Raw genomic sequence first — 14317 nt, forward strand, 5'->3', positions numbered from 1 at the left:
CACACTGCCAGCTGTCGGTGCATGCTTTCACCAGGCACAAACACACCACCAGCCATCGGTGCACGCTTTCACCAGGCAGACACACCACCAGCGTCAGTGCATGCTTTCACCAGGCATACACACCTCCAGCCGTCAGTGCACGCTTTCACCAGGCACACACACCACCAGCCGTCAGTGCGTCAGGCAGGCTCTTCTCAGAGTTTCTTGGTAAATATGTATTCGATGCCTGGGAGGGGGTGGGTCAAGTTTCCTTAAACCATGCTGACTGTGCAGGTGCAGTGCATGAACTCCTGTTTGAGGGAGTCATGCTGCCTGGGGCTCCCTCCCTCCACACTTGTAAATTGCACCTGCACCAGGCTTTCTCTTATTTGCAAAGTTTGGCGCATGCACACAGCTAGCCAGCCTCCACACCCCCGGGAATTACTGCTTCCTACAACCAGAATGGAAACAACATTCAGAGCAATGAGAACAAGTTAATTTGATGCAAAGAACTGTTAACAAAAACCAAGTCTAGCAATTGTAGATCTGGCAACTTAAACAAAACAGCAACAAAAAACAAACAAGCATTAGCATAGCCAATAGGTCTCGCTTTTTGGACCCTAGAAGTATTTAGTTATGCATCAGAATATCCTTGGTGAACAACACCAACTGTTGCATGGCTAAACTCTTATAAGGTCCCAAATGCGAGACCTATTGGCTGTGCCAATGCTTGTTGCTTTTTCTGTATTCTCCCTCACTACTGCCCTCTGCTCGTTGTTGTTTGTCGCCCGAAGCCACCCACCCCCGCTCATCATGGTCATTCGCCAGCACCCCCCTCCTACTCTTACCGGCACTGGGCGGCAAACTGTGGTATCGCCGCGGGCGTCAAAAGCCCTGGCAACGCCACTGCTACGATGGATTCTCAATGAGGTTGCAGCAGCGGTCCATGCAGGTAAGAGCAGTGGGGCTGGGGGAGGGGGGATTTAGTCAGACGGCAACTATGGAAAATTAATTATTTATTACGTTTTCCCTCGTGGTTGTCTGCCGAATTCCCAACCCGACTCCACTGCTTCTGCTTGCATCGGCCTCTCCGGTGAGGTCGTATCCCTATTGGGCAGGTAAGTTGACAGGTCTAGGCGCTTACGTCCTACCTGTGCATTAGATGCTTCAACTGGAGACAGGGATTTGATAGCAGACCAGATGCACAGATGTCAATTCTAGGGGAGCATTTTGCAGTCTGAGTTTTAAGCTGTGGCACCAGCGTTCCGCCTCGCCGGTGTTCCATTTTTAACACGGTAAAGAAGGGCTCAAAGTGATGTACTCCTTTGGCTGCACTATAATCTCGCAGCACGGGGTGGTACAATTACATTAAATAAACCTTTTAAGGACCACTTACATGTTCCATTCTCACAAGCTCTGGCGGGAGACACAGAGTACTTTTCTACTTTATTTTCCTGCCAGGAGAATTATGAAAGCTGGAAGTGAAATCCCTTTCTTTTTTTTTAATTCAAATAGAGCACTTTCCAGAATCTGACTCAATTATAGGTCGAGTTAACATGCCAAAATAGAAAGTATAACACATCCAGTGTTTAACTGGTCCATAACATTATTCATTTTGACCTATGTCTTTCTGTTGCTAAGGAAAAAATTATATTTTTTTACTTAACAAAAAAAAGACTCAAATAGCCTCTTAGGTAAAAAAAAAAAAAGAACTCTTGATTTTAATTAATGAGTGCTTTTGCATGGCGCCTTTCTCGCTCAATGCCCCGTAGCACTTGCTGACAGGAATATCCCTGCATAACATATTTGTCATACCTTAGGGGCATGTAAAAAAGGAGATTATGAGAGGATGCTGTGCAGAATCAGGCAGCTTGTCAGATGTTCCCAGTAAAGTCAGCGTACTGCGCTTCAAATCACACCTGGGTTTAAATTAGGATGGCTCACAAAGTTCACCGCTGTGTAAAAATCCGCAGCTTTACATTATGCACAGCATTACGGGCTGGTGTAAAACATGTGCCAGACTGCACCATATTTACAAAGTGATGCATCTAGGCAGATGAGTCCCACTTGTTAATCCCAGCGCTACATTATACTGTATGCAGGGTGGGTGTTTCACCGCAGAAAAGGCTTATAGAAGTGTTGCCACTTCTACGGCCTCACTGTGTCAAATGCTTACGCCTGCTTGAAGCCGGCGTAAGGGGTGACTCAGGCCTTTTCACACTGGGCTTGCCCCATGTAAAATGACACATTGCCGGAGTTGCGGATGTTTCCAGACACACTCCAGCCATGCCACATTTTTGCACCAACATGTACGTCAGGATTCCTGACATATCTGTCAGTCCTTGAGACATGGATCGCTGTATAGTAAATACAAAATCGGAAAAATATGGAGGAGTAAGGCGACAAGTTTTGTGCGAAGACAACCCTAAGGCCGACAGGTCCAGGCCCGGACTGGCTGTTGCGGGCACCGAGCAATTCCCCGGTGCGCCGCATGGTTGGGGGCCGTTTTTGTTACAGGGCCGTTTTTGCTGCAAAAACGGCCCTGTAACAAAAACGGCCGAAAACCGGCCCTGGCACAGAGTGCGGTCGCCCCCCCCCCCTCCCTGGGGGGAATAGGGGGGCCGGCCGAGCACTTTGCCGGTTCTGGTTCCCAGTCCGGCCCTGGACAGGTCTAATAACACTGTAGCTGCATTACAATGGCAACATTTTGTAAATGCGAGCATTAGAACCACCGTGTGGATTTCATCAATTCAGTAAACAATGGTGTCTACAAAAACCTTTTGCATTTACTCCGACAGAACTAGCATTAAGGGCTTCTCTCTAAATGCTACATGCTTAAAACTCAATTTCTATGTGAATACTGTTGTCTGACTGAGAAGTTCTCTGTGGGACAATCAGAACAATTGTGGCTGAAGGAAATCAGGCCGGTCCTTATTAGTTCAAAATCCAGAATGCAGTATTTGGGGTACATTTGGAAAAGAATGTGCCATTCTTTAACTGTCAGTGGGCTTAAGCATTCAATATTTTCAAGGGTTGGTTCATAAAAAAAACTATAATGTTTTTGTAACTATTGCATACTAGATTCTATATAAAGGAAACATTATATTTGCTTGCATGAGCCACTATAAGCTAATTTTCTAAGTTTGCAATTGTTGCCTTGCCTGTAATGCGGTGTGAAATTACTTCCAGGAGTCACATAATAGACCACATTGATTGACAGGTTGACATGAATGGGCTGGGATGACCCATACGAGAGCAGCTAAATATTCATGGTGGGGTGTTGAACCTCCTGTTTATACAACAGTGTCAAATCCTGCCTGACAGGCCTTTTCAAGGTACTTGTAAAACTTCCATACAGTACCAGATCACATTTCTTATCAATCTCCTGACTGGTTACTGAAGGACCCTGCTTTGTCTTACTAGACTTCTCGCTCATTTTTTGTTATGAGTCTAGGTTTTAGTCTTAGATGTGTGAAGAAACTGGTAATTTCTATAGTACGCTTCACTATACACCCTGGCTTTCAGAGCCCAAGTTTAGTGTGGCTGAAGACTTTGGGCAAATTGGATTTGCCTTGACACATTGCCTTTTGGGCCTGTTCGCAGAAAGGAAATCCAAGGAATGGAAAGATCTCCAAGGACTATAAGGCGGATCCCCTTGGTGGCTCTAGGAAAATACAAAAAAAGCTGAAGAGGACATTTCTGTAAAGAATCCCGGTGGACAGATGGCAACCAGACTAGTATTGGACTTTGCTTTTGACCAATGAAAGGCTCTAAGTGCCATTCCCTGAGGTTCTGAGGGCCTTATAAGTTTACTCTTGTGGTAGTTTGCGCACCAGAAGAAAGTTTGGAAACGTTTGAAAACTTTCCCACCAGAACTCCAGAGGTACCGGCCAGTAAAAGTATCTGAAAAGCATCTTCACAGCATTGGACTGGATTTCAGCTTTGTATCACATGGAGATCTTTGCACCTCCCCAAAAAATTACTGAGTCCCATTCTGAGCAGGGATATACAACATTTTATTCGAAAAACCTCAACAGCTCCAGAGTGCCAGTGGGGCCAACCTGCTTTAAGTATCCGGCCTTTGGTTCATGGCGGTGGCTATAGCTGCAGCGGCGTCCCATGAGGGGAGGGTTTTTCTTCTTAAAAAGTGACAAAGTATCTTTCTGCATTCGTACTTTCAAAGAAATGATAACATTTCTCTTCAAGAAAGTGACAAAGTTTGTTTCTGAAGAAGGACTTAGAAACTTTTTTCCAAATTTGAGACTTTCTGACTTTCACTAGGACCAAGTCACTCGGTTTGTCTCTCTCGTGCAACATTGCGGTCAACCTGAAACTGCACCGTGGTTCTGTCTACTGCGACCATTGACTTACATTGGGTGCTTTTATTTTTGTGGTGCATTTTCACTTTACATTTGTAAAAATTCATATATCTGATTCCCCCTATTGTTTTTTGTTAGTTTGGACTTATTTTACTAATAAAATGCTTCTCTCTTTATTTTAAAAGTTTTTGTGGACTCATTGTTTTTGTGTGACTTTTTATACCGTTTGTGCACTGCTTAAATACATTACACATAGACTTTTTTTTAAAGTCAAGTTACCAAATACAGAGAGCAGGTTTATTCAATTTATTTTGTGTGACATCTAGTAGATGTTGGCCTTCTTGTCTGAGGTCGACAGCTGGCCATTCCCAAAAATAATTGACCTTTCTACAGTGAGTGTGAATTAACAGACAGCAGTACTAATTATGTAAAAAATGTAAGAATCAGGTAACACAATTGTCTATCACAAGCTGAATCATAGACCTCCCTGTGTTCCCTCCAAACAGGGTGTTTGGTTGCCTGGCTAGCTTTTCTCTGCATGCGCACACAAATAGGTTCAGAGAGTGCTCACAGACCTTGGATAACAGTCGCCAGCTATCACTATCCAGGGTCAAACTGGCAATATGGGTCAAACTGCATTATAGGCCTTATGGCAGATGCCCTGCTTATTTAAGGTTGTCTCCTGGTCTTTAGGGCAGAAATCTATATGCCATGTCTCATTAGCATGAGAAACAGTACTGCTAAAGCCCCCTGTACTGCATGACACCATTAGGTCGGCACCTCTTTTCCACCCAGTCAAGTTATGGGTTTGTGATTGCTGCGGGCCAACAGGCACTTCTTCCCGCTCCACGAGTTTGGAGATATAGAGAGAACTTTGTAGGATGGCTATGCCAATACAATGCAAGATAGCAATACATAGAGCTTGAGATATAAGCAAAGAGAAAGTGAGAGAGAAATATAGCAATGTATGTATAGCTTTGAGACTAAGGGGCATATTTACAAGGATATGATGGAGTGCGTAGCTGTGGCAAATTTAGCAGCGCCATGCTCCGCCATTTCTAAAACGCAGGGATGCGCTGTATTCACAACAATATGGCGCACCCCTGTGTTTTACGTAGCACTAAAAATATCTGCCTAGCGCCAACTCTGACACCCTAGCGCCTTAGTGCAAGGGTGCCCTTCCTCCACATAAACAACCAATAATGGCGATTTGCTACTTCTATGTGTGCTGCAGAGAAAAAGCAAAAACGAGGAGAAATAAAATGATTTTTCCTCGTTGCGCTCTTCTAACACATGGCGTTACTTTTTGGCGCTTCCTCAGACTTTCACCTCCTTATAAACCTGGAGCTGAGTCAACAAGCTATGGGTAATCTGGTGGAACACCCATAGCAACACCCATTGCATGACCCTGCGTGAAAGGGTACCATATTTACAAAGTGGGATTGTGCCACCGAAACATTAAAAAAGTGTTGTTCCGGTGGTGCAACCCCCTTGTAAATATGCCCCTAAATCGTCAAGTAGATGCGCAGGTAATTAGACACAGGAACATAGATAAACAGGTATAGGTAGAGTGGAGGAGCAGATAGAGATAGAAATTTAGAAAATTAGGTAGGAAGATAGAGAAAGAGATAGAAAGACAGCTAGAAATACGGAGATAGAAAGATACAGCAAAAAGAAAGAAAGATAATCAGATTAGAGGTAGAGAGATAGACATCGAACACCCATTGCTTTTTGACGCTGCCCCAGATTTACAAGGAGGTGAGCGCCAAAAACGAACGCCATGTGTTATGATGGCACACCGAGGAGAAATAATTGTATTTCTCCTCGTTTTTGCTTTTTCTATGTGTGGAGCATTCTACAGCACACATAGAAAGAGCAAAATGCCATTAATGATTGTCTATGTGTAGGAAGGGACAGATTCCTGCACATGGACAATCATTAAATAATGGTGATTTGCTACTTCTATGTGTGCTGCAAAATGTGTTCATGTTTTGGCACTCTGGAAGAAGATGACATTCTTTCCACTTTTGTGCGTTGCGAAATGTGACTGTACTGTGTGACTCTATGCTCATGTAGTCGGATCACTTGATTTACAAATGAAACGTTTTTGTGCAGGAAGCCCCAGATGTTGACCCAATGTTATGGTCATTTCTTCTAATGGGCGGGATGGCGTTCCATAAGTTCGGTGCAATCACTGAGAAGATTCCTCGAAGGGCGGATCACATATTATATAGCCACAAAACCTCACTGCCACACATCCATGTGCAAGATGTCACATAAGGTTATTTTCAAATTATTAACCAAAGAGAGACTATGCAAAAAAACACATTTATTTTGAATTTTATGACAAACGTTAGTTCCGGATTCAGTTGTCAATTAAAAAAACCTGCACAGTCTAATGCATTAAAAAAAACAGTCCAATAAGGAATCACAGACATTTACAGGATTGACCATAAGCAATGGCTCGAGGGCAGATAATGGCACCATTAACTGCTGACTGAATTGCTTGCTGAGGGTAATGGGTTTAACGAAGCTGTCTTTCATGACTCACACAGAAGTATTACAATTGTAAAGCTAACTTGAAAGTAGCATACTTTTTCATTGATGTAAGTAAAATATTTTTTTTATTTTATAAGTAAAAATAAAATAGCATGGCAGTTTTTCAAAAATACAAAAAACAGAATATAGATTTGTAGATCGATATGGTTCTGCGCTACTCAACCTAAGGGATCAGAAATATAACTGATCCAAGATTTATATCCACATTAACACTTACCCAGGGAGCTGTATTTGAATCACACAGAAAAACAAATACTATCTCACATGGAAACATTCTCACAAGAAGTATTGTGTTAATTCTTTATATTATTTCAGTTTTGTAAGCGTTTACACACGTCACTATTTACAACTCTTTACAAACTCTAAACTATGTATTTTACATGACATTAAGAGATCTGTTGTAAATATTCAATTGTGTACTACATTGTAGTCTAATGATCATGATTCCACGATTATCATAATCCAACACATATGACACAACAGCCAGTCAAATCCAGTACACATCCTGTGGGTTCATACTTGTTGGACTGGCTGTGGGTACATGTTAGTGTTTGACATAGAGGATCTTTTTCTGTGTGATTCACATAAAACTCGATGAGAAAGTGTTAATATCCGTTTTTCAACAATATTTTGGAAACCTAAGAATATATTCAAAACACACACAAACCCACCTCCACACACACAGAGCATATCAAACCATATCCATGAGAAGATTCCATCCTGAAAGTACACTTTCTTGAGCTATCTTAAGAATGTATACTTGTGATGTAAAGTCCACAATAAATTCTAAAGGTACTAATTGCCGTGTGAATGGGTCATCAACATCAACTGTGCAAGTGGAGGTGATTCTAGTTCATTATATCCCTCTAAAAACCTCTTTCCACTACAGAGATCTCATCATACCTTTCTACCCATGGCCCTCATTAGCAACCTCCAAAAATCTCTTTCCACATTTGGATTAACTTCATTTACTTTTCTTATTCCATATTAAGGATTTTGGGCACAGGTGTTTGTAGCTGGAGTGCCAAGCTGGTGCAATAGCTATATTAAGAAATTTTGTGCAGCGTAGAGATTTTTGTGTCCGAATTGTGGCCTGATATGAGAAGAGAAGAATGCCGCTTCAATGGTATCTAGTGTTACATCCTGCATGAATGACCAACATGAGGTAGCAACAAAGTGACATATGGGCTGGCTAACCTCTTTCACTTAGCATAGTGTTCTGATTATATATTAGAGTTGGTTGCAATTATTTTATTAGCCAATTATTTCAATTTTTGTAGTTTGCTTCTAGCACTGATGTGGTCTCACAACACTTTTTGATACCTTCTCTGAATTGGTTGCAGTCCACCGCCTGCCTGTGTAGTTGTGGAGTGTGAGGTTGAGGCCGACCTGGCGGACGAATTTGATGACGTGCATGAGGCTTCTGTGAGCGCGCAGAGTCATGCACATAGCTGCAGTGCATACTTTTGTTTATTGTGAAAGTATGGGATGCAGATAAAAGAGAGCTCACATACACATGTGGTGAAAGAAGATAGTCAGTTAAACGACTACCTGCTGATGGTGTACAATTTCTCCAAAACTATATATTCTCTTCAAGCCAGCAGGGCTATGAGAGGGGCAGATGACAAGGAAATGTTCTCTGTTGGAAGAGATGGACCAGTAGTTTGATAGATAGATATAATCAAATAGTAGACGTCAGGGGTGTAAAGAGGGGATTATGTCCCCACATTTGTGGATGTCTATGGAGTTCACCCTGGACTGATGTGGTGACTATTTATCTATCTATGGGGATTTTCTAATGAGCTTTTAGAGAACACTATTGAAAACAAAGAAAAATCAACAATCTTACTAATCCAAATATATAAACTAGGTTATATATTACATTTCCAGACTTTTAGATGTTTTTTAATCTTAACCTGAGAGAATGTAGCCATCAACTGAGCAGGTAGAGGCGCCCAAATCAAGGCTCCTTGAACCTGTAAGCAGCGGATGCACCAGCCCTTAGGCATGTATTTAGAAATCATAAAATCCAACTTGTTGTTGCATGTTCTCAACGCACTTAGGCCCTGATTATGAGGTGCAGTGGTGATAGTCCAACCACCGTTGCTGCAACTGCTACATTACGGGTAGGGCAGTCGGACCGTAATTGCAGCGCAAATGTGGTGGTGCGATTATGTAGAGGCTGCAATGTGCTTGGAGGGACCGCCTCGGTTCCGCCAAGCATATTACGAGTTTTCTCTCCGCCATAGTTTTCCTGGCAGTTCCTCCTCCCTGAAAACTGTGGAAGAGTGGAAACAAATGAGGCCCTCCAGGGCTCACTTGTGCCCCTGGGCCCTGGGTTGCATGCAGAGGGCACAACATGTCCCGTGTGTGCATGCACCACAGTTCCTCCACAGCCTGGACTTTACATTCTATCCCGTGCACAAACTGTTTTTATAGCCTGGACTTTACATCCCATGCCGTGCAGTAACTGTTTCTGGCGTGGACACTTCGAGGGTGCCTATTTTCAGAGGCACCGCTGTGGGAATGCAAAACGTAGTTTGCCAGACTCTAGAAAACTCACAATCTGGTGGGTAGCCCGAACACGGGTTTAGCGATGCTGGAGCAGGCCGCCAGCATAGCAGTTCACTCCCGCACCACCAAACTTTTAATCGGGCCCTTAGTGGGGCATGGAGTTTAAAACCAGTGACAGCATATATTCCTTGAAGACACAACCTATGACAGGGTTGGTCTGGAATCATTAACTAATCTAATACATTAAACAGTCTGATTTAAACCAGATCTTTTTGTAGACTCTTAAGTGGTCACTGAGATGTGCATTTTTTATTAGTTTAAATAGCACTCATTACTATACAGGAAAAGGAAAGGAAATTTGAAGGGTGTAGAATGAACAAGTAAAAAGAAGGTGTTTTCAACTTGCCCAACTGGTTGCTCAAGGATGATACCTGAATTTCTCAAAAGGAAATCCGATTAGGGACTGTTCCTGTTGAATGTGAGGACACACACTACCCATTTATACACACTATCCCATTTATTGAGCACGCCAAAAAAAAAACAAGCATCTCAGTTTGGAATGGATTCAATTTCAACCATGTGAGTGGCCTCCAAAGCATAAAGAAAATTGCAGGAGAGGTTCTGGTTTGCACACAAGGAGTGAAATAGACTATTTTCAGTTTGGCAGAAAAAAAAAAATTTATAACATAGTAAACATGAGTGTTTTATACTTCAAATCTTTGAGTAGGTGTATGAAGTATGAGGATCTTTACAAGGACAAATGTTGAATGTATTACGCTTTGAGCAGTGCCTGACAGTACATATTTTCTTAAACTCTGAGGCAGATGGAATCAAATAGCCTCCTATATTTCCAACCCCAACTGGGTCTTTTAAAAAATGTAGGAAAGGAAAGATGGGGAGAAAGATTAAGCAGTGCAAGCCAACAAGGTGGACAAAAGGAGCAATTAAAGCCAGAACAGATTATGATGAAAGAATTTAGGAAGAAGTAAATGGATCAAGGGTCAATGATTTTTCTGAGAAATTCTTACAGAAGTAGAACTTAATGTTCTTTAGTGGGAACTTTCCTTTTTTCTTGGTGAAAACAAAGATCACATAATCTTTTGGGATGAATCATGCTTGGTCACTATGGTATAGTCCTGACGTTTCTCAAATCCATTTTCTGGATTTGTCTATGCAAGACAGTGATTTCCATGTACACTTTAATATAATGGTAACAGGGAAAGGACTGAATATTGAAATTTGATTTTCATCTTACTAACAGCAACAGACTTGAGAGTTTCATATTTCATAAAACAAGACCCCATATTTACATCTTGCATTCTAGGAGCTCACACTACTTTAATGTGATACAAAAATGTATGCGAAACAGAGGTCTAAATGGATTTCCCCCATGTGTAGACCACTCTGTTTATTGTTGAGAGGAGAGGCATATAGAATATGCAAAAGTGACATAAACTCGATTGTGGTGGTGGCCCACTCAAAATTCCTGTATGCAGCTACGATAATTAGAAGTAAAGTGTTAAAAGACACTCAAAGCCAGGTTGCGAATTCCCTCTTGTGATTTTACACCCACTTAATTGATTTTATGGATGTTTTATGTTATTTATTCACTTTTTTTATGTGTTTTAAAACATTTCTTAACTGATGTATCCTATCTTGATTATGATACAATGTTTCAGAATATCAATAAACGATACGATACAATGCAAAAATAGATCATACTGGTCCTATTTACGAGGTTTCAGGATTTTGATGAGGTAACTCTGCCCCTCAGAGTTAAGAATACCGATGGGGGGGCATGGCTTACGCGCCGGCGAGTAATGGCGCTGCCTCCGTGAGCTCCGAGACGACGCGGTAATCTCAGCTGTTTTCCCGATACTTTCCCCGGACTCGGAGACCAGCAACTTGCATCCCCGCACGGCGGAACATGGTCCCCGTGTGTTGCGCGATGCAGCGGCCATCCTAATTGCCGCTTTCGTCAAGTTTTACCGCTGCACCTTCCTCAACTGCTGCGGGACGCGAGCGGCCCCCATTTTGTGCCGCCGAGCTCGCATCCCGTTTTTCTTTCATCTCTGCCGCCTCAACAGCCCGTTCTCCTCCTGCTGCAACGTATGGGCATATTCTTACAAGGTATGTTGTAGGGAACACGCATCATGCTACTACTCTGCCTTCATGACTTTTGGCGCCACAAATCTCTTCATAGCTTCTGATTACATTACTACTGCATAGCGGCGGCCATTTTGTGGTGTTTCCTGCGCAATGCTCAATACCTTCCTCTCATCTGCTTACAATCCTCTGTGGAATGTCAATTGACCCCCTTGGGTCTCTTTTATTATGAACGCTTTGCTGTTTCTCTACTGCCATATTACTGGATGGTTTTTTGACTGCGTATTGAATTGACTTTCACTCCATTTCGACGCATGTCCTGTGGGTTTGAGGTATTGCTTCTCCATTGCTCCTTATTACCTCTTATATGACCTCTTCCTTCCAGTGCCTCTTCTAGCTCTACATATAGGGTCTCAACTTTTTGGTTCTTGCGGTGTGGCTTCCATCCCTGCGGTCCTCCTAGTTTGCCCCTCTGTTGGCATAATGTCTCAGGACGCGGGTCATGCGAGATCGTCTAGCACCGGTACCAAACAGAAACGCCTTAAGAATGACCCTCCATCTCCAATTCGCACTTCTCCGAACCCTGTGCTGGATTCCATTCTAGAAGAGGTTCGTGGCTTACAACCTTTTATGTTGGCAACTAACGAGAAGCTCAAGCAGATAGAAGACAGATGGGTTGTCATGGAGAACAAGGTTCTGCAACTAGAACAACGCATCAGTGACGTCCAGGATGTATCTACTAAAATTCCTATTCTTGAAAAGGAGATTCAGCAGTTGAAACTACACACAGAGGACCTTGAAAATCGTAACAGGAGGAATAACCTCTGTATTTATGGTGTTCCGGAGTCCCTTGAGGGGGCCGACATGGTGTCCTTCATCCGCAAATTCCTCTATGAACTTTTGGAACTCCAACCAGAATCTACTCCTCTAAACATACAGCCTGCTCATCGTTTGGGCCGTCCCACGTCCAACCCGACCAAACCTAGAGGTATTATCCTGCTTTTTCTTGAATTCACCGAATTGATGACTGTTCTTAAAGCTGCAAGAATAAAACGTCGCCTCATTTGGTCGGGTCATACCATCTTTATTGCCCAGGACTTATCAAACGCCACGAATGCACGTCGCAAGGAGTTCCTCAATCTACGACCACGTATGAGGGACTTGAACATTCAATATGGAATCCTACATCCTTGTCTCTGCAAAATAACTCACAACGGTCATTCCCGTACATTTGATGATCCTCTGAAGCTTCGAGAGTATCTCCAAACTGTCTCTGCTTCTGCTTCCACTATGGACACCAACGACTGAAAATAATTCTTTTCTATTTCCTGCATTCACTTATCTTATGTCTTGACGACTGTTGTGGCCTTGTCATGGTCTCTTCCTTGTAATTCTTTACTACGACTTCTCTTCTTTTTGTTTATCTCCTATCTATATTCCCGCGTTATCCTCGCTCTGTGGGGTTGGCGCCTTCGCCGGCGTCTCCATGCTCCTAATGTCTTGGTATTCTCTTTTCTCTCAGATCTGGCTTCTTTGCCCTGATCTGTTTGTTATCTTTCTCCTTCTCTTTCTTTCTTCTCTTTTTCTTCTTTTCACAGGCCATACATGTTTTCCCCCTGTTCATTTATGTTTCGTTCTCTTTTTTGTATACCTCTTGGAAAGAAAAGGATATTATGTTTGTATACCAATTTTTCTCTAATTCCTCCATTATTTCATTTTCTGTAATTCAAACCATGTTTGATTTACCTGTCCATTTTCGCAAAGAATATGACATTATTACTTCTGCCATTTTATCTCATTTATCTACCCTTCCTACTTTTGATCTCCTTCCTTCCCTTACTCCTTCCACTCCTCTATATCCTTTGTTCACTCAACAAATCCCCAAAGCTGCTCTAATTTACAAACTGTTATTAGATAATGTTGGTCTTAGACCTAAAACCATTACTGAAACTGTTTGGGAAACTGATTTATCTTTCTCGTTATCTGTTGATGTTTGGGATCGCTTATGGTGTAAATTGTTTAAGACTTCGATTTCAGCTCGAATTACTCAATCACTTTTTTTTCTATACCATAGAGCTCTTATTACCCCTGTTAGCATAACAAAATTCTCCTCTTCTTCCTCCCCCCTTTGTTGGTCTTGTTCCTCTCACCCTGGCACACTCAAACACCTCTTGTTTGATTGCCCCTCTGTTCTTGCTTTTTGGAGCTCAGTTTGGGATTATTGCATGCGTATTTTTCATTTTTCTGAACCATTCTCATCGCTGCACGTTTTTTTAGGTTCCCTGTCTGATGTTTTAGACTTACATTCATATAATGCTAAATTATTTGATCTTTTCATTGCAACTGCTTTCAAAGTAATTTTGTCATGTTGGAAGGATAATACTAAATTGTCTATACATACTTGGTGGAATTTCATATGTGATGAGCATAGAATTGCAATTGCTTCTTCTTCTTCTGTCACTTTAAAAATTAAATCTGACCTTACCTGGCTGCCTTTCTCTACCTTCTTATCTTCTTATCCCCCTCCCTAACCTTCCCTCCTTCTCTCTCTCTTCCCCTCTTTTTTCTTTTCTTTTCTTTTCTTCTCTTTCTCTCTTTCTTCCATTTTCTTCCTTTTCATACTTTATCTGAACCATTTTTCCTCTCCATCTCTCCCTCATTGTTCTCTCATATTGGTTCTGATTTTTGTTATGCTGTTATATTATGCTGTACCTTTTTCTTAAACAAAATAAAACTTTACTAAACTGAAAAAAAGAATACCGATGGTACCAATAACTCATGGCGTAAATTATAGGGGATTATAAAGTGGACCGTGAGGGTCTCCCCAGAAATGAAAAATA

The 14317-nt window shown here is 42.0% G+C and overlaps 1 protein-coding gene across 5 annotated transcripts in view; it reads right to left on the reverse strand.

Moving 5' to 3' along the window:
- SULF2 (sulfatase 2) overlaps positions 1 to 14317 on the reverse strand; it is a 432620-nt gene that overhangs the window by 84454 nt on the left and 333849 nt on the right. The window lies entirely within an intron of this gene.

This window comes from Lissotriton vulgaris, chromosome 7 (assembly GCF_964263255.1).
Source record: "Lissotriton vulgaris chromosome 7, aLisVul1.2, whole genome shotgun sequence".
NCBI classification, from domain to species: Eukaryota; Metazoa; Chordata; class Amphibia; order Caudata; family Salamandridae; genus Lissotriton; species Lissotriton vulgaris.